Here is a 27665-nt window from a genome sequence, read left to right as displayed (position 1 = left end):
GAGTCTCTGCTGGGCCTTCTTCACCACCTCTCTGGTGTTAACTCCCCATGTCAGGTCCTCTGAGAGGTGAACACTGAGGTACTTGAAGCTCCCCACCTGTTCCACCTCCTCTCCAGAGATCACCAGGCTGGCATTTGTTTTATCCAGTCGTTTTCTGAAGTCAATGACAAGCTTCTTTGTTTTGTTGGTGTTGAGGAGCAAGCCAATGTTCTGACACCAAGATGTGATGGCCTGAACTTCTTCTCTGTAGGCTGCCTCATCGCTGTTGGTTATCAACCCCACCACAGGTGTGCCAACTGCAAACTTGTATATTTGGTTTGAGTTATGAATGGGAGAACAGTCCTGTGTGAAGAGTGCGTAAAGGAGTGGACTACGAACACAGCCTTGGGGGATGCCAGTGTTTAAGATGGTGGTGGATGAGATGAGGTCTCCAAGTCTCACATGCTGTGGTCTGTTGGAGAGGAAGTCCTTAATCCAGCTACAGAGGTGGTGGTCCAGGCCCAGAGACAGCAGCTTGTTGACCAGCTTGCTCGGATTGACAGTGTTGAAGGCCGAGCTGAAGTCAATGAAGAGTATCCTCATGTAGGTGTCAGGGCTCTCCAGGTGAGTCAGTACAGTGTGGAGCATGAGGGTGATGGTGTCCTCAGTGCACCTGTTGGTTTTGTAGGCAAACTGGTACTGTTCCAGGTCAGCAGGGACGGAGGCTTTAATGTAGTTCATCAGCAATCTTTTAAAGCAGGGGTTCTCAACCTTTTTCAAGCTGGGCCCCCCAAAGCTGGTTCATTGCAGTTGGGGTCCCCCCTCCTCCCAGCGCCACCCCCCTTACCGGCCCCACCCCCACTACACCACCTTGCATAGATAGATAGATAGATAGATAGATAGACTATTATTTTTAGGCCCACATTATTATTATTATTATTATTATTATTATTATTATTATTATTATTATTATCAGTAGTGGTAGGTAGGCCTATCATCATTACTAGGCTATTGTTATAACTGGAAGTAGCATCAGACTTCTAATGTAAGCTTGCAGGCATTATTATTATTACTATTATTATTATGAGTAGTGGTAGGCCTCTTATCATTACTAGGCTATAGCTAGATAATTATGAGGTTACATGTTTTGCTGTTATTATTGTTAATATTATTATCAGTAGGCCTATTATCATTACTAGGCTATTGCTATAACTGGAAATTGGCACTAGACCTCTGATATGAATTTTTGCTTTATTATTGTTATTATTACTAGGCCTAATAATAGGCATATCATCTGCATGTTTTACAGAAGCTTGCAGGTAGGTGATGTTAATGTGAGACCTGAGCCTGCTTTGCCTTGCAAAGATCCTCAATTCTTGGTGCAATGTCTGATAAACATAGCCTCAAATCATCCTCAATTTGTGCACGATTGCGGTATTTCGTTTTGAGTGCAGTCATTTTTGAGAATCCTGCCTCACACAAATATGTGGACGCGAAAGGGAGGAAAATCTTCAAGGCGACATCACAGAGTTGAGGGTATTCCTGTATCAATGCTGCCCAGAATGACGAAAGAGGGCAGGAGGTAAAAAGTTCCTTCAGCCTACTGTCACTCTTCAGCTCAATAAGCTGTTCCTGCATATCAATTGACAGCTCGTTTGCTGTGCACACAAATGGATCTTGAACCCACGCAAGAGTGATAATCCTCTTTAAAGTACATCACAAATTCTTTTCTCATTGCAGACAGGTGCTCAGACGCTGATTGAAATAGAGGAGAAATCGTGTGACGTGCCTGCATCAGTGATAAAGTCTGCAAGGCTGGGGAACATGTCGCAGTTCCCTCGACTGATGCGGCCATGCCAAAGGTAAATTTTTTGTGTGAAGGTGTCCACTCTGTCTGCGAGGAGCAAAATATGAGTTTCGCAGCCTTGCAGAGACAGGTTGAGGCCATTCAAACGGTCAAATATATCGACCAAATAGGACAGAGACGCAAGCCACGTAGTGTCATCCAGATGCTTCGCCAGATCTGATTTGATTTCTGTCAAAAAACACTTCACCTCCTCTCACAGCTCATACAACCGCTGCAACACCCGCCCCCTGGAGAGCCAGCGAACTTCAGTGTGCAGAAGCAGCTGTTCGTGCCCTGACCCCGTCTCCTGGCAGAGGACCCCAAACAAGCGAGTTTAGTGGCCGTGATTTGATTAGATTTGTCATTTTCACGGATTGGTTCAGCACGGAGTCAAAGAGAACCGGCATTTTTTTTAGCAGCTAATGCTTCGTGATGGACCATACAATGTGTCCATTTCACAAGTGGAGCTACTTGCTGAACACGAGCAACTAGGCCATGCTCGCGGCCCGTCATTGCCCATGCACCATCTGTGCATAGTGCAATGCATCGGTCCCAAGCCAAACCATTTTCACGGATAAAAATATCAAGGACATTGAAGATGGCTTCTCCTGTAGTGTGCGACTGAAGAGGCTGGCAAAACAGGACATCCTCCTCAATTGCCTTGTCATGCAGATACCTGACATAGGCGAGGAGCTGTGCCTGCCCAGCAATATCAGTGGATTCGTCCAGCTGCAGCACATAGTAAGGACTCTGTTTTATGAACTCTATGAGTTGCTCTCTGATGTCATTAGACATGTCTAAAATCCTCCTAGCGACTGTGTCATTGGACAGTGGTACTGCACCAAGTTTGGCTGCTGCACTATCTCCTATCATTATTCTGCACGTCTTGTGCGGCCAGCAAAATTAGTCTCGGCAATTGTATGCGGTTTACCCAGTTTAGCTATTCTTTTGGCCACTACATACGATGCCTCCAAACACTGTTTAGACACAGTGCTGTGCACTGAAATGGCTGCCTGTTGCTGATGGAGGCCATCAAGCTTTCTTTTAAAATATTCTGCCGGTTTATATTTAATAGCAGCATGTTTTGTTTCGAGGTGCCTTTTAAGTTTGCAGGGCTTCATGCTGTCGTTTGCTAGCACCTCGGCACACACGACACATTGAGGTCTCAGATCAGCCGTGACTGTAAATCCAAACTGCAGGTATGCTTCATCGTACCTTCGAAGCTTTTTTGCAGCTGGTGGTGCGTCGGTTGCCTTGTTGGTCCTCACTAGAAATCTCTCCATTTTTGTTAATTATAATTTGGATGTGTGGCTATGTTAAGAGACAAGTATCGGGGACTAATCAGAGGGGACTTATGCACGTTCTTTAATGCAAGTGTTTAACAATTTTGCAGGCAATACCAATTTTATTTGAAGACTTAAGATTGTAGTCCTGAGTGAGTGAGTGAGTGAGTGAGTGATTGTCTTAGTCGTGTATGTCGTATGTGTTGCAACATGGTGAAAAAGGCAGAGGCTTACCCTATTAGCTAAGTGCACGCTTAGCAGTTAAAAAATAGCTAGGGCTGAGATTGGGATAGTCTTTAAAAAGACTTTTTGTGATATTAGTCTTTAAAAAGACTGTTTGGGTTTGAAGTAAAGGCCTAAAGTAGATCGATATCAACACTGATAACAGATAGACTAGTGAGAGCTGGCACAAGCAAACTTGGCAAGAGACTACACTAGAATGAATGAAGCTCAACGCATGTGCAGACGCTTATATAGTAGGCTAGCCTAGCAGTTACGTGACATCGCGTCACAGGCTCAAAATACTACCCCCTGTATTTGTAAATTTGAAATGAAACTGTGTGGTTGATTTGTTTCTGTGTTATAGTCATCCAACCACTTGCATTTTCGACATGGGAATTTTCGTGATTTTTTTAAATGATTTTTTTTCCTGATTTTTTCCCCTTATCCTAGCCTACTTGCGCCCCCCCAGGAGTGTGTCCACACCCCCCCAGGGGGGCGGGCCCCACCAGTTGAGAACCACCGTTTTAAAGCATTTCATGATTATCAGTGTTAGTACAACAGGCCGATAATTGTTCAAGCAAGTGACTGCTGAGCGCTTTGGGACAGGGATGATGGTTGTAGCTTTAAAGCAGGAGGGGACTATGACCTCCTTCAGTGACTTGTTGAATATGTCAGTGAAAACAGCCACCAATTGGTGTGCACATGCTTTTAGAGCATGTCCTGGGACCCCATCTGGACCAGTCGCCTTTCTGCCATTGATGTTGAGCAGGGCCTGCTTAACCTGGTACTGGTGCAATACCATTGGATATCTCTCTTTCTGAGGGGGGCTGGAGGTGTGTGAAGGATGTTGACTGTGGGTGAGGGATGCTGGGGATGGCTCATTCATGTTGGTAGTGTTGCTGTCAAAATGGGAGAAGGTAGTGTTCAGCTGATCAGGGAGGGAGGGGTCAACTGCAGAGGGTGGGCAGGGGTTCTGTTTGTAGTTAGTAATTGTTCTGATCCCCTGCCACATGCTGCGGGCATGTTGTCTTTTTGAAATGCTGTTCAATTTGCATTTTATATTTGTTTTTGGCAGCAGTGATCCCCCTTCTCAGATCTGCTCTGGATCTCCTGTAGGTCTCCTGGTCACCTGATCACAGCGTTGCATTCATAGCTTTCAGAAGACTGTAAACAGTGCTGTTGAACCAGGGCTTTTGGTTTTGGGGCACTCTGATGTTTTTGTTTTTGGTGGAAGTCTAAACACAGAACCTGATATAGTCAATTACTATGGAAGCATATTGTTCTGTGGCTTCCTGATCAAAGATCTCCCACCTTGTGTCCTCAAAACAGTCTTACAGTGCTGCCTCAGTCTCCTCAGACCAGATCTGAACTGTCCTGACCTGGGTCTTTGTTTTGCTGATGAGAGGTTGATAAGAAGGTGTTAAAAACAAAGCCAAGTGGTCTGATTGTCCAAGGTGGGGGGCTGGGTGGACTTTGTAGGCACCTTTGAAGTTGGTGTAAACCTGATCCAGTGTTTTTCCATTCCGTGTCCCCATGTGGATGTTTTTGTAGAATTTGTGTAACACATATTTCAGGTTTGTGTGATTAAAATCCTCTGCCACGATGATGAAACTGTCTGGTAGTCTGTTTTGTTGTTTACTGATCACCTCTTGCAGCCTGCTCATGGCTAACTTTGCATTAGCTCATGGGTGAATGTATACAGCAAAAACAATGCACTGTGCTCATGGCTGAGGTGGAATGGCCTGCATTTTAGCGCCAGAAACTCCAAGTCCATACAACAATGTCTTTCCATAACAGTGACATCAGTGCAAAAATTGTCTCTCACATAAAAACACACACACCTCCTTTTTTCTTCCCGGCCTCTGATGTACGGTTTGCTCTGTAGATGCTGTGCCCCTGTAGTTCCACAGCTGCATCTAGGATGTTTCCATGCAGCCATGTCTCGGAAATTGTTATACAGGTAGTCGTCGACTTACAACCTATGTGACTTACGACCGATCGACTTTACGACTGTCTGGTTATGACTGGCAAGTGTTTCCCAGCTGAGCTAGCTGAGCGTACGACAGTTTCTGCCCCAGCTCCCGGCAGCGCCTCTTGCCACATACAACAGTTTCTGCCCCAGCTCCAGGCACATGCGCAGTCTCTCTCGCACTCATTCGCACCCTCCATCATACAGTTTCCACCCCAGCTCCTGGTTTATGAAATGAGCAAATGCTCCTGCCAGCCCGAACGCTGCAACAGCTGATGATGACGTAGACGACCCACAGCCAAGCACCAGTGATGCCAGCGGTCACTAAATTTTGTATTTTGCTATGTTTTACATTTGTATTTTGGTATGTTTCAAACTAAAATGTTTTCTATTTTTCACACCTGTATTTCCTATTTTTTGTTTTGCACATATTAAACGAATTGTACTGTATGCAGTTTAGTATGCAGTGTTTGACTTAAACCAAATAATGAGCCAAGGTAGTGAAATAAGAAAATGTTGATAAAATAAGACTTTAAGATGATTACAATATCATTACACATCACAATATACTTACGTTCATTTAACATAGGCTGACTTACGACCAGATCAGTTTACGACCGGTCAGTCGTAACCAAACGCAGTCATAAGTCGATGACTACCTGTACAGCTGTCCCATTGGTTATTCACAAATCGGAGTCTCAAGTCGTCCATTTTGTTGACAAGAAAGCGAGCGTTGATGAGGAGTAAGCTTGGAACAGCCGCTCAGTGTGGAGCATGGTGCAGCCTCGCTCAGCAGCCTGCCCTGTTGCCTCACTTTCTCCGTCTGTGTCTCCGTGGTCTGGGTCTCACTGTAGCTCAGATTAATTCCAGGCATTTCCGTGGATGAATAATCTGTTTTGGGAAGGATTTTATGTCCTTTGGAACAAAGTCCGAACAGTGTTTTTGTATTTCAATAAGTTCTGAGTGAGTATACTTAAACAGCTGTGAACGATAGAGCCTTGGGCCGCTGCGACTCCTCGTGCCAATGTCTGTATAAATCAACCTGTTCTGAAAGGACCCTGACTCCTGAAAGCAGCAATATGGGGGAGAAGGAGCACTCCAAACAGGTCCGAGACAAAGTTGTGAAGTTGTGGATCAGAGTTGGGTTATTTTAAAAAAAAATCCCAAACTTTGAATATCCTAGCGAGCAGCATTAAATCCATTATAGCAAAATGGAAAGAATGGGTCACCATGACAAACCTGACAAGAGAAGGCTACCCACCAAAACTCACAGGCCAAGCAAGGAGAGCATTAATCAAAGATGGGGGAAAAAACACCAAAGATAACACAAGGAGCTGCAAAGATCCACAGTGGAGATGGAAGTACCTGGCCATAGGACCACTTTTAAGCCAACTTGTCCTGTTGTCTCAAAAGAGAGCTTTGGCTGGACAGGAGAGCAAATAGCTAAAGATTTAGTAGGCAAGATTAGATGTAATAGACACAGAGTTTTGCTCAACTGTGGTGTGGCCTGTTAGACCTGTCTGGTTGTGAGAAAACCCATGTGTGGATCTGGAATTATTGAGGACTAAGCTCACTAATAAGTGCCAATCTAATCGAGAGAGAGGGGCATAGTGGTGTAGTGGTTAGCACTGTTGCCTCACAGCAAGAGGGTTCTGGGTTTGAGCCTAGCAGCAGACAAGGGCCTTTCTGTGTGGAGTTTGCATGTTCTCCCCATGCCTGCATGCGTTTCCTCTGGGTGCTCCGGTTTCACCCACAGTCCAGAGACATGCAGTTTAGGCTAATTGCTGGCTCTAAATTGACCGTAGGTGTGAATGGTTGTTTTGTCTCTGTGTCAACCCTGCAATGATCTGGTAACTTGTCCAGGGTGTAACCCTGTCTCTCGCCCATAGTCAGCTGGGATAGGCTCCAGCTTGCCCATGACCCTGAACAGGATAAGCGGTAATGGATATAGATAGATAGGAGTCAGTATTCAGATTTTTACAGAGGGATCAAAGGATTTGCAAACACATGCAACAGGTTCTGCAGGTGCTTTGCCCAGTTACCAGGTAGAAATGAGTAAGAGAACTTCTGACGGAGTGTATTTACAGTGGAATGATTTGCCATACTGTTGGCATTAGAATGGACTGATCAGGTAGAATGCAGAAACATATTAATATGTAGTGATTCCATGTCAGCACTTTCAGGCATTAAGACAGGTTCAACCAGAAATCGTCAAGATTTGCTTTATGACATCTTGTTTACCATTCAAGAATGGTTAATTAAGGGGAAAATATCACATCCATTTGGGTCCCAGCACATTCAGGCATCCAGGGGAATGAGAGAGTGGACAAACTAGCAAAAGAAGCAGTCATAAAAGAAACTGTTGGAGTTAGCATCAAATTATCAAAATCAGAGCAGAAAAGCACAGTGTGGAGAAAGGTAAACCAACAGTGTCAACAGTTATGGGATAATTAAACAAAACGGAGACATTTGCACTCAATCCAAAACAAAGTAGGTATGTTGAGAAGTAGGGGCTCAAACCAGAAAGGGCAGCAAAAAAAAAAAAGACTGCTGTGTCCAATTCTCAGCCTGCTTAAACAGTACACTTAACATCATAGGAAAACATCCCATGGGTTTCTGTGATCAGTGCTATGAAGCTGAGACAGTGGAGTATATCCTTACATCATGCAAAAAATGTAGGTATGAGAGGCAAGAAATGATGACAGAGCTACAGAAAATAGGCCAGGTAGAGGACAGTATTAAAAGTATATTAAAATATGGAGACACAGCTAAGGGGAGGGAATGGTTATTTACATTTTTATAAGAACAACTGGCCTCAAAAGACTGCTTGAAAATGAGGTGATAAGGATATAGAAAAAATAATATGTAGCTAACAGTACTGCAACATTGTGGATGCCAGCTGCTGTAAAACCAAGTAGTAGTAGTTGGAAACTTTATCTGCCACTGTAGTACGCTGTAGATATTCATGGGAAGTGGAGTCTGTGGTCAATTCTGGTGCAGATTTTTTCTCCCCTCAACATTGAATAATTCCATAATTTTCCCCTCTACTTTATCTGGAGAAAAATGCCATTAAAATAAATTAAAATAATTTAATGATTGAGTTATGTCCTATGAAGCCAGAAAGTTCAGCTGTTAAAAATTGGTTTTGCCCTATCTATTATTTATTTGCTAAAAAAAAAAAAAGCTGGATGAACATCCTCAAATTCTGGTGATTTCATAATTTTTGCGAGGTGTTGTACACTCCTCATGGACATAAATGTGATGGCAATATTGGCCTTTCAAGGATTTCTTCTGTGGTACAATGATGATCTAACATCTTTAACAGAAAACAAACAAACAAACAAACCCATAATTTGGTGCACAGGTTTGAGTTTATTTTGGGTTTTCTGAAGTCAACTGCTGAACCTGCTCTAGGCTTCAGCCAAGCCATGTTTTGTTGGCTTGGCCAGAATTGCAGCAGTTGGGTAGCCAGTTCCTCTCTACACACTCATACACAATTTAGAGTAGCCAGTTAACCTAATTGCATGTCTTTGGAGGAAACTAGAACACCCACAGAAGAGCCACACAGAGAGAACATGCAAACTCCACCCAGAAAGACCCCTCCCACCAGCTACTGGGCTTGAACCCAGAACCATTGTGCTGTGAGGCAACAGTACTAACCACCACACCATCGTACCCTAAACTTACACCTACATGGTAATAAATATACATACAGCATACCTACTAGTTGATGAAATATCACCTGGGACAGACACTTTGTAGACATCAGCAAGATTTTGACAAATCTGCTTGGGCAGGGGCTCCTAATTGGTGCAATAGAAAAGCATTCACCCTGTCATCTGGGGATTGATGTCAAAACACAAATCAGGAAGGGAGGGATGTCAATCACAAGTAACACTTGTCAAATGTCTGTGAGCTCATACATATGGAAGTAGGTAGACAGCAGGTGTGTTATGCTACATGAGCAGCAGTTCAAACAGATGCAGTCAGCTTGGCTTCATGTACCTTAAAGGAGTTTTTTTTTTTAAATTCCACTCACTTTGTGCTATGCACTAGTTTATCAGTTCCCAAACTGTGGTACGTACGCGACATGATTGTAGGGGGTACGTGGGAAGAAAAAAAAAGTATGCAAATAGCAATGAATGTGGGGCAGCACAGTGGTGTAGTGGTTAGTGCTGTCGCCTCACAGCAAGAAGGTCCGGGTTCGAGCCCCGTGGCCGGCGAGGGCCTTTCTGTGCGGAGTTTGCATGTTCTCCCTGTGTCCACGTGGGTTTCCTCCGGGTGCTCCGGTTTCCCCCACAGTCCAAAGACATGCAGATTAGGTTAACTGGTGACTCTAAATTGACCGTAGGTGTGAATGTGAGTGTGAATGGTTGTCTGTGTCTACGTGTCAGCCCTGTGATGACCTGGCGACTTGTCCAGGGTGTACCCCGCCTTTCGCCCATAGTCAGCTGGGATAGGCTCCAGCTTGCCTGTGACCCTGTAGAACAGGATAAAGCGGCTAGAGATAATGAGATGAGATGAGCAATGAATGCAGGCAATGTAATACAACAAATAAGCAACCTGCCAATCAGTCCCAGCACTTTACTATGCACGCACACAAAGTTAGGCTCAAGGATTCTCCCTTCAACTGAAACAGTTGTTGCTAGGCAACCAACACGAAACTTCAGTTCGTTTAGTTACAGTACATGTCACTTCGCTGCTATGGCAATGAAACGTCGCTGCTAATAAAGAACGAACAAACATGGACAAATGGCTGAAAAGAGTAAACCACCCCTCCACAGAGATGCCATCGGCTCCTAGGCCTACTATCGGGGATGCCCCTGTCAGTGACAGCAACCCAGATTTCTCTTCCATGGATCAGGGTGCTAGCAGCAGTAGGGATACTGTTGCTCATCAAGCTACTAGCATGGCTTGTGCCCCTGACAGTGACTGTGAGTATGATGACCCCCCTGACATGAGCAAGCATATGGATGCAGAAAGGACGACATCAGAAAAAAGATGCAAATATGATGAGAACTACATTTCGTTGGGGTTCACTTGTATCGGTACTGGCTCGTCTATTCAGCCACGGTGCATTGTATGCACAAAAGTGTTATCTCACAACTCAATGAAACCATCACTCTTGTGCAGACATCTGGAGACGAATCACCCTCACTTGAAAAATAAACCACGGGAGTTTTTTGAAAGGGAATTATGTGGGCTTTCTACCAGTAAGAGCAGCATAAGAAAACCAGACACAATAAACAAGAAAGGGTTAGAGGCGTCTTATATGGTGAGCTACCGAGTAGCCCGGACTGGCAAGCCCCACAATATTGTGGAGGAGTTTTTTCTACCTTCTACCACAGACGCGGTTGGGGTAATGTTGGGGGAAAAGGCAAAAAGTGTCATACAGTCCATGCCTTCATCAAACAACACCATTTCCCGGCGTATCAGTACCATGGCTGGGGACGTTTTAAAACAGTTACTGCTTCGCATACGAGCCAGTGAATTTTATTCACTACAGATGGATGAGTCAACGGACGTGGCCGGCCTGGCACAGCTCCTGGTATATGTCTGTTATATCCATGAAGGGTCAGTTAAGGAGGACATGCTGTTCTGTAAACCACTCAAAACAAGAACAACAGGGGAAGACACCTTCCGTATGCTGGACACCTTTGTGACATCGAATGGACTTTTTTGGACTAAATGTGTGGGCATCTGCACAGATGGCACAAGGGCCATGACAGGGAGGCACAATGGAGTGGTCACGCGCGTCCAAGCAGTTGCTCCCGACGCCACTTGGGTGCACTGCAGCATCCACAGAGAGGCTCTGGCTGCCAAGGGCATGCCTGTAAATTTGAAGAACGTTTTGGACACAACTGTAAAAATTGTGAACTTTGTTAAAGCCAGGCCTCTGAACTCTCGCATATTTACTGCACTCTGCAATGAAATGGGCAGCGACCATACATCTCTTCTACTGCACATGGAGGTGTGCTGGTTATCAAGGGGGAAAGTATTGACACGCATCTTTGAATTAAGAGATGAACTTAAAATGTTTTTTGTTGACCAGACATTTCACCTGTCTGGCAATTTGCATGATGGAGAGTTTCTTTCACGACTAGCTTGGTGACATTTTTTCTCAGCTGAATGAACTTAATCTTGGATTACAGGGGCTCTCCGCAACCATCTTTAATGTGCAAGATAAAATCGAGGCAATGATCCAGAAATTGAAGCTCTGGATAGACTGCGTGGGCAAAAACAAGACAGAGGCCTTTCCATTCTTGCATGATTTTCTGTGTGAAAATCACCTCAGTCTGACAGACGGCATCAAGCGCAACATTACAACACATCTCAGCGAGCTGGCTGCTGAGCTGCGCAGGTACTTCCTTGACAGTGACGAATCGGACAGTTGGATTCGACATCCCTTTTCTACTGTCCCTGCCGCCCTGCCGGTATGTGAACAAGAGAACCTCATTGACATAGCATCAACAGGATCCATGAAAATTGATTTCAACCACTGTTAGATTTAAAGCCATGATTTAAGTTAGTTTTATAGCTACAGAATGTGATTTAGGATTGTTAGATTTAATCAGTCGCTTCAGTGTTGAATTTGAAATTGAAATGATTGAATGTTAGATTTAATGCTAGATTTAAAGCTGCATTAAGTGATTCATGTTAGTTTTATAGTTTTATAATTTTAAAGATCTATATTAGCCTTATTGCTGCACAAAGTGTTAAGACTTTATGATTTTAATATTTTAGAGCTTTTTAAGATCCTTTATTATTTTAGACTATTACATATACTATAACAGTGATTTTAAACTATTCCTGTGTAACCTGGCCTTCGTCCAGGTTAGACTAAACATAGTCTTTGTTTAAAATTGTCGTAAAACATTGTCGTAAAAACATCTCGTGCACTTTGACATGCGTAAATGTTGAAATTGCTGAATTGCTGAAACATCCGTTGATATGAAATATTATTTTGCTTATGATTGAAGGTTTCATTCACACACACACACACACACACACACACACACATTAATGGAATTAAGGAATTCCATTGGAATTAAGATGTGATTTGCTGACTTAGCACAAGATATCCACACATTCACATACGCACACACATAACACACACACATCCTACACCCACCCCTCTACACGCACGTACATAGCCAAGGCCACACACAAACACATACAATCCACACACACACACCCCTCTCATGCACACACACACACACACACATACACGCATATACACACTCATCTGCGCACATATATAGACACAACACATAAACACAGCTGCCTTTAGAGAGATAAACAGATGCTATAAAAGGTTGTTTAGAATTTTTTCATTTTGGTGAAAAAGACTGTGAATAAACGGCCAATCTGTGAAGCCACTCTCTGGTTTTCTGGTCTGTTTTTTTCACGGTATTTTCGCCCCAGAATTCTGCAGGTGGCATGAGGGCATTGGTCTCGGGAAGTTGACTGTTCCAGCTGGGGGAACCTTTACAATTTGTGGCCTGTACGGGGATACATCCAATCAGGTAAGGGGTCTCTTTTAATTGATTAGTTGGGGGGGACTTCCACCTGGTTGGTAGTATCAGAAAAACCCAGTTGTTTATTTTGTTTGGTTATCCTCGTAATTGATTTACGGGAAGATTGTTTGGTTATCCTCGTGAATGAGCTGTCACAGGAAGATTGTTATCCTCGTAGCTGGTTTACGGGAAGATTTTTTTTTTTGGTTATCCTCGTAATTGATTTACGGGAAGATTGGTTATCCTCGTAATGGATTTACGGGAAGATTGGTTATCCTCGTGGAAGAGCCACGGGAAGATTGGTTATCCTCGTGAATAAGCTGTCACGGGAAGAGCATGCTTTATGAGTTAAACCCATAATAATTAATCTCGAGACTGATTCCTTTGTGCAACCATTATGGGGGGTAACTGTGATAAGGAGGCATTCAGACCCGATCCTGAAGAAACTCCACGGGATTGGATGAATCGATGTGATTTAGAATTCTACACTACTCCGTGGTTAGACAAATTAGCCGAATGGACAGATTTACAGCCTCAGTCTTTAATTTATCCTCGTGCCGGAACTTTTAAATCAAACTACCTTGTTTCGGCACATAAACAGATATATGAAGGATTTGGCAACCCAGAATGAGATTATGATTATATGACCAGAGGCTATTTAGAATGGATTAAAATGAAATCAATATGGGACGATTTTCACGGAATTAAAGAAACTAAAGAGCAAAAGAAATCAGTACCATGCCCTAAGCCTGACGAGAAAGCAAAACCTGCTTTGTCTAGATCTACACATACAGCCTCTGCTCTCCCGCCGATGTACGGGAGATCAAGAAACGTTCCTGTAAACACACCTGCAAATACTTCATGTCCCGCTGATAGTGTTCCTAGCGCACCTGTATCTCTATCTCTTGACACAGGTGCTAAACGTCATAAACCTAAAGCAAATAAAGAAAAACCCTCTGTAAGCTCAAATACGTGGTTACAAAAAAACGAGACTAACGATTCCAATACAGACGATGACTCTGATGATGATCGACCCGTAAATGCAATCTGTGTGTGGGCTCGAAGGGGAAGAGGATTTAAGATCACTCCGCCTTCGGCATCAGACCTAAAAGATATTATTAAGTTGTTGCCTTCGGTAGACAAACCACTTAACTTTGTAGACATGCTCGTAAAAATGTGTAGACATTCCCAGCTGGTCGGAGCAGATTACCGTTTTATCCTGCATGCCATTCTAAGAGATAGTTATGATGAAGCTGCATTGTTAGCTGCAGTGCCCTGCTTAAGCCCTGAGAATGATGACTACAAAGTAGTTGAAACTAAGGCAGAAGAAGACTGCAAAACCACCACAAAGCATGAGCTTAAGTTCTACTGGAAAGATACCAATAGAGCCATGAGAGAATTAAAGGACCAATTGACGCATTATCTGCTCTCACGACAACAGGCTAGCCGTGATCTTTCACAGGTTACTAATTGTAAACAGGAGAAGGCTGAACTCACTTCAAAGTTTCTGACGCGTTTTAGCGAGATGTGGACTTGTCTGGGAAACATGCAATTGAATCAGCAGCAAACCAATCCACTCTTTATTTCGACATTTTGAATAATTGTCGTCCTGATATACAGAAGGTTCTGAAATATCATTTAAGTGACCGTAGTAATATGATCGTGAGAACCCTAGTGGAAAAAATTAGAACTATGGAGGGAGATGGTATTCTGGATAGTAAGCAGGTAGCCTGCCTTTCTGTGGTTGGTGGCTACTCACAGTCTCGTGAGGACATGAACAGACAACAAAGGAATCGGAATTGGGGCACCCGCCTGCAGGCCAGGGTGCCCTGGCATAGGGTATGCCCTGGAGTGTGCTACTATTGTGGCAAAGAAGGACATTGGCTACATGAGTGTCGAAAGAAAAAGGCAGATGAAGACAATGCACAGCATATGTTTCCCCTTCCTTCTTCTAATCTTCAGCAGCATCAATCTGATGTATTTCTTCCTCCTCCCCCTCCACCTCCTGCTGCTCTGTCTGCCCCTACGGCAAACCATTTCGCGCAGCAATGCCCCACAGGCCCATATCAAACTTAGAGCTGCCTACAGAGCTGTGACCCCGTGATGCTACATTGTTCTTTCGACTCTTATCTAGCCAATGATTTGCCTGTCGTAGAATTAGCTATAGATGGAAAGGTGCTTCCTTTTCTAATTGATACTGGTGCTACGATGTCCTCTGTGGGAGAATCCTACGAGGGCCCTATTTCTAACAAAACTGTTCACTCTGTGGGAATTGATGGGGTCCCTTTCTCCTCCCCTTGCACTCCTCCATTATTGGTAACCTGTCCCACTGACACAGCACTTCGTAAACATCACTCTTTTGTGTTTATGCCACAGTGTCCTTTTAATCTAATGGGGCGGGATCTAATGAGTCTGTTACATTTATCCATTTTGTTTCAGGGATCAAAAATGATTATTTGCACTCCTGACTCTCTGCCTCCTGCCTTATCTTATCTTTCTTCACATATGACTGTTCCAAATATCTCCGCTGTTTGCATGGCTTCTGTAAACACTGTTATTTCTTCTACAGATCCTTCTACAGATCCTTTTAATGATCTCCCCTCCTCCCTTTGGGCTGAACACAAGGATGAGGTTGGCCTAGTTCATTGTGTTCCTTATGAGGCTAAGCTTAAACACGTGCTTCCTGTTTATGTTAAACAGTATCCTCTCTCTGAAGACAAAGACAAAGGAATCGATATTATCCTACAGTCCCTTCTTGAGCAAGGTGTAGTGAGACCGTGTATCAGCTTGTACAATACACCTGTCAATCCAGTACCTAAACCTGATGGTACCTGGTGTTTTACGCAGGACTTACGTAAGATTAATGAACTGATTGTCCCTGTGGCACCCATTGTACCTGACGTTTCCTCTGTAATGTCACAAGTTCCTGCTCATCATTGCTGTTTTTCCGTTATTGATCTCTGTTCTGCTTTTTTCAGCGTTCCTGTTGAAGAAAACACACAGCCTTTGTTTGCATTCACGCACAGACGGAAGCAGTATACTTGGACATGCCTACCGCAAGGTTTTATTAATTCTCCTGCTGTTTTCTCAGCCATAATTTGTAACACACTTTGTGACCTCCCCCTCCCTCAGGGCTCTGTGGTCCTGGCGTACGCAGATGATCTTCTGGTATCTGCTGAGTCACCGGAAATCTGCCAAGACGCCTCCTTACACCTGCCCCAACATCTGGCGCACAAGGGCTTCAAGGTTTCCAGAACCAAGCTCCAGTTTTGCATGGACACTGTTAGGTACCTGGGTTTTGAACTTTCACAAGGTTGTCGTAAGCTGTCACCTGATTGGGTGCAGGTGATTCTAGACACAAAACGCTCTGCAAATAAACATGCACTGATGTCTTTTCTGGGTCTTATCAACTACTGCAGACAATGGATCCCTGACTGCTCTTTATATGACAAGATTCCCCATTCTGCAATCTCTCATCACGATCCACTGCAACATCCTTTGACCTGGACTGACACTATGATGGACACTTATCACTCCCTCAAAAGCGCTCTCTGTTCAGCCCCGGCTCTGGGTTTACCTGACTACTCAAAGCCCTTCCATCTCTATGCCTGTGAACACCAGGGCACAGCCTCTGCTGTTTTGGCCCAGGAGCATGGGGGTGGGATGCGTCCATGTGCGTTTTTATCCAAAACATTAGACACTATTGCTCAAGGCTTACCTGCGTGTCTAAGGGCTGTCGCCGCCTGTGCTCTGATGGTTTTAGATGCGGAAAAATTGGTTTTGTCTCACCCACTGATCTTGCACTCGTCACATCAAGTTAAACAGGTATTGCAAAATTTACAGACTCAACATATGACTGTGCAGCGACACTCCGGATATGAAACCATTCTCTTTTCTACTGACAATCTCGAAATTCGTGCCACATCCTCTTTCAATACTGTAGGTCACGCTCTCACATGCCTTCTTAATTCTCAGGACGACACTCTGGAAGACACCGATCATGATTGTCTATCTGAAATCTTGCATACTACCAGTATCAGGTCTGATCTCTCCTCCAGCCCTCTAGGGACGGGGGAAGTACTCTTTGATGATGGCTCTTGTTCTAAACCCTCAGATGGTGTTTTCCTCTGTGGTTATTCTGTGTGTTCACTGCCTGATATTGTGCATGAGGCCTATGCTCTTCCTTTCTCTTCAGCTCAGGCAGCCGAGTTGTATGCGCTAATGCGTGCTTGTATTTTGTTTCAGGGCAAGGATGTCACAATCTACACAGACTCTCGTTACGCCTTTGGTGTGGCTCATGATTTTGGGAAGATTTGGCAGTCTCAAGGCTTCCACGCCGCAGACGGGAAGCCCATTTCACACTCTACCTTGGTACAAAATCTCATTGATTCTTGTCATCTCCCTAGGTCACTCGCCATAGTTAAAACTAAAGCGCATGCCTTGGGAAACACACCTGAAATTGTGGGTAATTCTCTTGCTGATCGTATTGCAAAACTTGCTGCTGCTTCTGGTGTCATGTCTCCTGGCCTAGATCCTTTGCCATGTAATACATCTTGCCTTGCCAGTACACTGATTCCCGATTTAGATCTTCTTTCTTTACAGGCTTCAGCCTCTCCAAATGATTCTGCCTTTTGGCAGTTACAAGGTGCTTATGTCACCTCTGATGGCCTATGGTACAGTCAGGATGGCCGCCTTTGTCTTCCATCTCATTGCCTTCCCTTCCTCGTGCGTGAATTTCATAACATGGCACATCGTGCACGAAGGGGGGTGAAGGGGGACATGAACAAACTTTTTTGTATAGCCAATTTAAACAGTTTGGTGGACTCAATTCTCGAGAGATGCCTCATCTGTGCACAAAATAATCCCTCTAAAGCAGTCGTGAAACACGAGTGTTTACCCATACCTACGTCTCCATTCCTAGAATGGCAAAACGACTTCACACACATGCCTCCCTGTGGGCCATTTAAATATCTCCTGGTGATTGTGGACAAATTCTCTCAATGGGTAGAAGCCTTTCCTTGTTCTCGAGAGAACACGAAGGTAGTTACTCGTATTCTGGCAAAAGAAATAATACCTCATTATGGGGTTCCAGATGCCATAGACTCAGACAAAGGTACCCCTTTCACCTCAAAAGTCACACAAGACCTTTGTAAGTATCTCTCACTAAACTGGCGTTTTCACATTCCGTACCACCCTCAATCCTCTGGTATCATAGAACATACTAATCGAACATTGAAAGACAAACTAACTAAGGCCATGCAGGCCACAGGTTCGAAAAATTGGGTAGACTTATTGCCAGCCACTCTGGCTGAAATTCATATGACATCAAAGCCTAGTCTAGGGGGCTACTCTCCCTACGAAATTATTTTTGGAAGACCTTTCCCTCTCCCTTGGAGGAAGGGGACTCCGGCTCTGGGTACCTCTGATTTGAAAACACATATGGATGAGTATTCTGCAGCCCTTATCGATAAGTTGCATAAAATTTGTACGAAGGTGAATAGTACAATATCATTTCCACCATCAGCACCCATACACCCCTTCCAAGTGGGAGACAAGGTGCTGGTGCGACTTTTTAAATGATTTGGACAATTGGGAGAATCTAGATATAGTGGGCCTGCAGAAATAGTCGCCATTACTCGTACTGCTGTTTTAACTGATCTTTTTCCACAGTGGATCCATGCCACGCAATTGAAGAAGGCTCCATAACAAAGTTGTGTTACAATGACAAGTTTGCTATTAACGTTTTTTCTGTGTCCCTATCCAGTCTCTGTTTTCTCTCTCTCTCTCTCTCTCTCTCTCTGAGCTCTACACAGATTTGACGTGACCTGTGTGCAGCCCTGGCCGACTGAGAATCCTCAGATTACCTGCAAGACGTTGTGAACAAAGAGGGGAAGAGATCTCATGCCCCTTTTGGGACCAATCATCCTCACTACAACCATGACAGTCCTCATCACGAGTTTCGTGACTACTCTACTGCTGCTCGGAGCAGGGTTACCCGCTTGAGCTTTTGTGACTACTCTACTGCTGCTCGGAGCAGGGTTACCCGCTTGAGCTTTCGTGACCACTCTACTGCTGCTCGGAGCAGGGTTACCTGCGAGACAACATCTTCTGGCAATTCGCTAACTGGACTGCACGAACACACACAAACGAAAGTTGTTATGTATGTCATTTGATGCCATCTTCTACTATTATTACATGCCCACCTTTGCCGCTATGCTCTGAAGCTTTATATTATGCTTGGGGCCCAAAGGGCCAACCTTTTAAATTTTGGGGCCCTTTCTGTAATTACTCTCCGCACCCCTCTGTGGTAGCAATGTTAAACCAGACTTCTTCAGTATCTGGCACAGATACCCCTGACATTATACTACAAGATTCTATCCTCACTACTCTGCAGGTAGATATGCCTTCTAATTTCATTTTCCCTCACTGTTTTAGAACAAATTACTCTAAAAGAAGTAACGTGTATTTGGGACACATTCCTAAGTCTCAATGTAATCACATATATGATCAGAATTCCGCCAACTCTCCATGTCCTCGCTGGGTCCCAAATTCATGCCAATGTAACCCTCCACTAACTAATTGTATACGCAACAGTATCGGGTATGTCAGTAATACATGTAGGGCTCATCCTAATTGTGTTCTACCACACCCTAGTAATTATCCTGGTGTTAAATTAGCATTAAACTGGTACTGGTACTGCGGTAATAGATCTAATCTCTTTGTTTCTTTTCCCACCAAGTGGTCAGGCATTTGTGCTCCCATACGACTCAAGAACACTATCACTGCTATCCATCCTCTCTCTGCTCATCACCCGAAACGAGATGTCTATGGTAATTTCCCACCCCTGACACATCAGCTTACTTCTAGATGGCACCATTTTTGGACACCGATGTTTCCTCATTTTGGCGTATCTGGTCTGTGGAGGGAAGTAGAAATAACACATTATCGCTTAGCCAGCTTTGTTAATGAAACCATTAGAGCTGTAGATGGTATTAGGACTGAATTAACCGCCCTGCGTCTAATGACTACTCAAAATCGTATGGCCCTTGATATTTTGTTGGCAGAAAAGGGGGGGTGTTTGTGCTATGGTCTGTCATGGTCCTACCTGTGGGCTTCTCTCTTCATGTAACATCTCCACTCAGCATTAGCGGCCATGCCCGCTCTAACTTCCTCTTATTAACTTTCAGTGACTGTCATTGGCTGTTGCCGATCACCTGCTTCCCCCTGTGTGTATTTAAGCTGCAGTTCTCCCAAGCCTGAGTGTCAGATCATCTGCAACTTCCAGCGTGATAACCTGCTCTGTGTTCCTACTACTCTGACTCCTGACGATATTCTGTTCCGTCTGACTCTGTCTGCTCTCCAGCCCTGGTAACCTGATCCGCCTTCTGTCCTGTTGACTCTGCCGCTTGCCTGCCTCTCCTGTACCTTCACCTGATCTCCAGCTTGCCCAGCCCTGCTGCTCGCCTGCCTCTCCATCAGCCCGGTGTGAGCAGCCCTGCCTGGAGCCCTACTCTTCAGCCCCGGTAACCTGACCCTGCATTTCTGTCCCCTATCTTGCTATCTGATCTGTGACTCTGTGTTCCAGCCTGCTCACTAACTCCAGCCTGCTGAGGGATGACTGCTGGGAGACTGCCTGAAACCCAAGTGCTGTCAGCCTACAGTCACACCTCTCTGTCAATGCCTGATCCCATCTGATCTCAGAAGCTAAGCAGGGTCGGGCCTGGCCAATACTTGGATGGGAGACCTCAGATGTCACCACCATGCTCCCACCAGCCATCCCTGCCTCTCAGTCCTCCTGCCACTGAACTTCACACATTCTCCCAACTCCCTTTTCCCCTGTTATTATTAAACTGTGGTTTGAGTGCATTTGATCTCCTCTCCTGTCTGGTCCTTGACAGAACGATCTGACCAAGACATGGAGTCAGCGCCTGAACCCTCTGCCCTAGACCGGCTGCAGCACACCGAAGGAGATGTCAGTCGGATGTCTGCCGACGTTGCAGCCCTGATCCAGCTTGGTCATCAGCAACAACAACTGGACCAAGCACTCCAGCTGCTCACTGCCCTAGCACCCCCTGCTCTTCCGAGTCAACCATCGCCGCCCCTCGTTGCATCAGTCCCTGTCATACCCGCTGCTGACTGGCCAGCTCCGGGAGGTGCTCCTGCTGCACTCAATGCCCCGGAACCCAAGGTCGGCAGTCCGGAGCGTTTTGACAGTGACCCCTCCCAAGTCCATGCTTTCCTGACCAGCTGCCGGTTGCTGTTTGACCTGCAGCCCAGAACCTTCGCGTCAGAGGCAGCGAAGGTGGCCTTAGTCATCACTCGTCTGACTGGCCGTGCTCGCCTGTGGGGGACTGCTGAGTATGAATGCCGGACACTGGCGTGTGCCTCCTTCTCCCTGTTTGCAGCGGAAATGATTAAGGTCTTCGACCTGGGCTCATCGGCAGTAGAGGCATCAGGAGGACTGATGAGTATTCACCAAGGCAGAAGAACAGTGGCTGACTACTCGATCGATTTCCGGACCTTGGCCCAGCACAGCAAGTGGAACATGCAGGCGCTGGTGGACGCCTTTCTGCACAGCCTGGCTGACTACATGAAGTACGAACAACCGTCGACACTCGATGAGGCCATCGCCCTGGCCGTCCACATTGACCGCCGGGTCCAGACCCATCGACGAGAGAGGGCCCGCCAGACTCAGTCAGTCATCAGCGCACAGAGAAGCCCGAGCTCACCAGACATAGGAGGGGCCCGGCTGAGCTCAATGATCATCCAATCCTCCACCAGCCAGAAACCTATGCTCCAAGTTTGCCTTCGTCTGTCGGATTCCACCCACACCCTGGCCGCCCTGGTTGACTCTGGCGCCAAGGCTAACATCATGGACACCGAGCTTGCGCACCAGTTGGGTCTGCAAAGCCATCACTTATCCTCTCCCATTCCAGCCAGGGCGCTGGATGGCCATCTCCTTGGCACCGTCACCCGCCTCACTGCCCCTGTCCCGATGACTCTGCCAGGCAACCACCACGAAACCATCCAGTTTCACCTGCTCTGTTCCCCCAGCCAACCTCTCATCCTGGGCTATCCATGGCTCCGCCAGCACAGTCCTCACCTCGACTGAGCCACTGGAGCGATAAGAGAATGGGGCAAGGACTGCCACCGGACCTGCTTACGAGCCTCCACTCTAACCCCTCATACTCCACCTGCCAGCTCTGCCCCCGACCTCACTAATGTCCCAGTGTGTTATCACAGCCTTCGGGAGGTATTCAGCAAAGCCAAGGCCACTTCCTTGCCTCCTCACCAGCCCTACGACTGTGCCATTGATCTCCTCCCAGGCACTGCACCACTCAAGGGCCGTCTCTACTCTCTGTCCACCCCGGAAAGGAAGGCGATGGAGGCCTACATCAGTGACTCTCTGGCTGCCAGCCTCATCCGTCCATCCTCTTCTCCCGGCGGCGCTGGGTTCTTCTTTGTGGGAAAGAAGGATGGATCCCTGCGCCCCTGCATCGATTACAGGGGTCTCAATGACATCACCGTCAAGAACCGATACCCTCTCCCACTGCTTACCTCTGCCTTCGAGCTGCTCCAGGGAGCCACGATCTTCACCAAACTCGATCTCCAGAATGCCTACCACCTGGTTCGGATAAGGGAGGGAAACGAGTGGAAGACCGCATTCAACACCCCCACCGGTCACTATGAATACCGGGTGATGCCATTTGGCCTTACCAACACGCCAGCGGTATTCCAGGCTCTGGTGAATGATGTCCTGCGAGATATGTTGAACAAGTTCGTGTTCGTTTTCCTCGACGACATCCTGATCTTCTCAAAAACCCTGTCTGAACACACCCAGCATGTCCAGCAAGTGCTCCATCGTCTCCTTGAAAACTCCCTCTTCATCAAGGCAGAGAAGTGTGAGTTTCACGCCAAGTCTATGGTGTTCCTGGGGTACATCATGGCAGAGGGGAGCATCCAGATGGACCCCGCCAAAGTCTCAGCAGTGACTTCATGGCCAGTACCAGAGAGCAGGAAGAAGCTTCAGCAGTTCCTGGGCTTTGCTAATTTCTACAGGAAATTAATTCGTAATTACAGCACCATTGCGTCACCCCTCACCGCCTTGACCAGCACCAAACAGCCCTTCACCTGGACTCCGGCTGCCAACGAAGCCTTTGCCACCCTCAAGGCTCGGTTCACCACTGCTCCCGTCCTCCAGGTGCCAGATGCGGAGCAGCAATTCATCGTTGAGGTGGACGCCTCGGATGTGGGAGTTGGGGCAGTGCTCTCACAGAGGTCAGCGGATGACAACAAACTCCACCCCTGTGCGTTCTTCTCCTGCCAGCTATCACCGGCCGAACGCAATTATGACATAGGCAACTGGGAACTGCTGGCAGTCAAGCTGGAGGAATGGCGTCACTGGCTGGAGGGGTGCGTAGTCCCATTCCTGGTCTGGACAGACCATAAGAATCTGGAATACATCCGCACCGCCAAACGACTCAACCCCAGACAGGCCCGCTGGGCTCTCTTTTTCACCAGATTCAATTTCACCCTTTCATACCGGCCCGGATCTCGCAACACCAAGCCTGACGCACTCTCCCGCCAGTTCCAGAAGGATGATGCCTCCTCCAAGGATCCTGCTCCCATCCTACCTGACCCCTGTATCGTTGCTGCTCTGACCTGGGACATCGAAGAACGAGTGTGGGAAGCCCTCCGTGACCAACCCAGCCCCAGTGCATGCCCTGCAAGTCACCTCTTTGTTCCTGAAGACCTGCAATCCCAGGTTATACAATGGGGACATGACTCCCATCTAGCCTGCCACCCTAGTTCCACTCGCACCTACCACCTGCTCGCCCAACGGTTCTGGTGGCCGTCTATGAGCAGGGATGTGCGAGACTTCATCCGAGCCTGCCCTACCTGTAATCAAAATAAATCCTCCAGCCGGCCTCCTGCCGGTTTGCTCCAGCCTCTGCCCGTGCCTATGCGACCCTGGTCCCACATTTCCCTGGATTTTGTTATGGGTCTGCCCCCTTCTAATGGGATGACTGTCATACTCACCATCGTGGACCATTTTAGCAAGATGGCACACTTTGTTCCCCTCCCAAAACTACCATCGGCCAAAGAGACCGCCCAGATCGTCCTGCAGCAGGTCTTCCGCATCCATGGGCTGCCCAGGGACATCATTTCGGACCGGGGGCCGCAATTCACCTCCTCTTTCTGGAAGAAATTCTGTCACCTGCTCGGGGCCACCGCCAGCCTCATCTCCAGATTCCGACCCCAGTCCAATGGCCAGTCTGAGCGGACTAACCAGGAGTTGGAGAAGGCACTTCGGTGCATGGCGTCACGCAACCCTAGGGCCTGGTGTGAGCACCTGCTGTGGGTGGAATACTCTCACAACTCCCTCACCAGCTCAGCCACTGGACTGTCCCCATTCCACTGCGTGTATGGCTACCAACCACCCCTGTTCCCCAGCCAGGAGGGAGAGGTCACCTGCCCATCTGCCCTCACCTATGCACGCCGATGCCGCCGCACCTGGTCTCAAGCCCGCGCTGCACTCCTCAAGTCAGTCACCAGCTACTCCATTGGAGCCAACCGGCAGAGGACGCCTGCGCCCACCTACTGGGTGGGCCAGAAGGTGTGGTTGTCAGCCAAGGACCTGCCCCTCCAGGTGGAGTCTCGTAAGCTAGCACCTCGGTTCGTCGGACCATTTCCGATCCAGAGGATAATCAGCCAGTCTGCTGTCCAGCTCCGACTGCCCAAGTCTATGAGAGTGCACCCCACCTTCCACATCTCAAAGATTAAGCCAGTGCACAAGAGCCCGCTGGTCCCAGCTACACCTTCTCCTCCTCCTCCTCGTCTCATCGATGGTGGCCCGGTCTACTCCATCCGGCTACTGCTGAAATCACGGCGCAGGGGCAGGGGCCTCCAATACCTGGTGGATTGGGAGGGCTATGGTCCTGAGGAGAGGATGTGGGTTCCTGCTGGGAGAATTTTAGACCGTACCCTCATCAGCACCTTTCATCGCCTGCATCCGGACCAGCCGGCCAACCGGAGGGGTCGACCAAGGGGTCCTTGTCGGAATGACGATGCGCCAACCGCTACCATCCCCGAGTCCGATTCTGAACCAGATCCTGAGGCCTTGGACACTGACCGGTCAGAGGAGTTCTGACCCTCCACCAGTATTCCCCCTCCTCCCACCCGTCTTGGTGGATCTGTGGCTAGGGACTTCTGGAGCCGTCCCTTGGGGGGGGGGTTTCTGTCATGGTCCTACTTGTGGGCTTCTCTTTTCAGGTAACATCTCCACTCAGCATTACCAGCCACGCCCGCTCTCACTTCCTCTTATTAACGTTCAGTGACTGTCATTGGCTGTTGCCGATCACCTGCTTCCCCCTGTGTGTATTTAAGCTGCAGTTCTCCCAAGCCTGAGTGTCAGATCGTCTGCAACTTCCAGCGTGATAACCTGCTCTGTGTTCCTACTACTCTGACTCCTGATGATATTCTGTTCCGTCTGACTCTGTCTGCTCTCCAGCCCTGGTAACCTGATCCGCCTTCTGTCCTGTTGACTCTGCCTCTTACCTGCCTCTCCTGTACCTTCACCTGATCTCCAGCTTGCCCAGCCCTGCTGCTCGCCTGACTCTCCATCAGCCCGGTGTGAGCAGCCCTGCCTGGAGCCCTACTCTTCAGCCCTGGTAACCTGACCCTGCATTTCTGTCCCCTATCTTGCTATCTGATCTGTGACTCTGTGTTCCAGCCTGCTCACTAACTCCAGCCTGCTGAGGGACTACTGCTGGGAGACTGCCTGAAACCCAAGTGCTGTCAGCCTACAGCCACACCTCTCTGACAACGCCTGAGCCGATCTGATCTCAGAAGCTAAGCAGGGTTGGGCGTGGTCAGTACTTGGATGGGAGACTTCAGACGTCACCATCATGCTCCCACCTGCCTCTCAGTCCTCCTGCCACTGAACTTCACTAACTCCCTTTTCCCCTGTTATTATTAAACTGTGGTTTGAGTGCATTTGATCTCCTCTCCTGTCTGGTCCTTGACATGGTCGGAGAAAGCTGTTGCACTTTTGTTCCTGCTAATGATAACCCAGATGGCAAAATAGGTGCAGCTGTACATCAAATGAAACAGATCGCTCAACAGCTGGAGCATGATGAGAATGGGGACGCGGCAGGGTGGATGTGGTTTTCTAGGCTGTTTGGTAAATGGACTGCTATTCTGTCTATGTGTATACCTGTAATTGTGGTCTTTCTTTTGTTTATTTTTCTGGGACCCTGCATTTTGAAATGCTTAATGGATAGAATGTATAAGATGATAAATGTTTTTACCCATAAACCCCCGCATAGGGAGAACAATGTGTATTATCATCCTGCTAGGGTGTAACACTAATCTAATTAAAATCTAATTTATTACTATAAATAGTATTAAAGGGGGGGATTGTTAGATTTAAAGCCATGATTTAAGTTAGTTTTATAGCTACAGAACGTGATTTAGGATTGTTAGATTTAATCAGTCGCTTCAGTGTTGAATTTGAAATTGAAATGATTGAATGTTAGATTTAATGTTAGATTTAAAGCTGCATTAAGTGATTCATGTTAGTTTTATAGTTTTATAATTTTATAGATCTATATTAGCCTTATTGCTGCACAAAGTGTTAAGACTTTATGATTTTCATATTTTAGAGCTTTTTAAGAGCCTTTATTATTTTAGATTATTACATATACTATAACAGTGATTTTAAACTATTCCTGTGTAACCTGACCTTCATCCAGTAGAGAAGACACTTCTTTGTTAGACTAAACATAGTCTTTGTTTAAAATTGTCGTAAAACATTGTCATAAAAACATCTCGTGCGCTTTGACGTGCGTAAATGTTGAAATTGCTGAATTGCTGAAACATCCGGTGATATGAAATATTATTTTGCTTATGATTGAAGGTTTCATTCACACACACACATTAATGGAATTAAGGAATTCCATTGGAATTAAGATGTGATTTGCTGACTTAGCACAAGATATCCACACATTCACATATGCACACACATAACACACACACATCCTACACCCACCCCTCTACACGCACATACATAGCCAAGGTCACACACACACACACATTCACACCCACAATCCACACACCCCTCTCATGCACACACACACATACATGCATATACACACTCATCTGCGCACATATATAGACACAACACATAAACACAGCTGCCTTTAGAGAGATAAACAGATAAACAGATGCTTTAAAAGGTTGTTTAGAATGTTTTCATTTTGGTGAAAAAGACTGTGAATAAACGGCCAATCTGTGAAGCCACTCTCTGGTTTTCTGGTCTGTTTTTTTCACGGTATTTTCGCTCCAGAATTCTGCAGGTGGCACGAGGACATTGGTCTCGGGAAGTTGACCGTTCCAGCTGGGGGAACCTTTACAATTACAAGCCTCTGATAGATTTCTGGATAGGATTGTGCACAGAGTACCCTGAACTGGCAACACACACTGTCAAAAAATTAATACCCTTCGCAACTACGTATTTATGTGAGAGGGGGTTCTCATCTCTGACGAGCCTGAAAACTAAATACCAGTAAACACGTGCATACCTGCATTATGTAGTAGCAATGACTTCATGAATTTCTTTAATGACAAAATTGAGAATACCCAACAAAAGACTCAAACTACTAATTTAAGGTCAGACAATGTAAGTGACCCTGCAGTTAACTGAAAGAACTGTGTCAGATCAGCAATTAGAATGTTTTACTCCCCTTAGAGAAACTGAATTACTTTCATTAATCTCTGCATCATACTTTCATTAATCTCCGCATCATTTTTTTTCTCCGTGCTTCCACGGAAGGCGGTCGCATTCTGCT

General features: G+C 46.4%; 1 pseudogene; it reads left to right on the top strand.

Annotated features, from left to right (window-relative positions):
• The window catches only part of LOC132901311 (zinc finger protein 850-like), a 495238-nt pseudogene that overhangs the window by 382240 nt on the left and 85333 nt on the right, over positions 1 to 27665 (top strand).

The sequence above is a fragment of the Neoarius graeffei genome, chromosome 17, assembly GCF_027579695.1.
Source record: "Neoarius graeffei isolate fNeoGra1 chromosome 17, fNeoGra1.pri, whole genome shotgun sequence".
Taxonomy (NCBI): Eukaryota; Metazoa; Chordata; class Actinopteri; order Siluriformes; family Ariidae; genus Neoarius; species Neoarius graeffei.
This window is presented reverse-complemented; position numbering and strand designations above follow the sequence as displayed.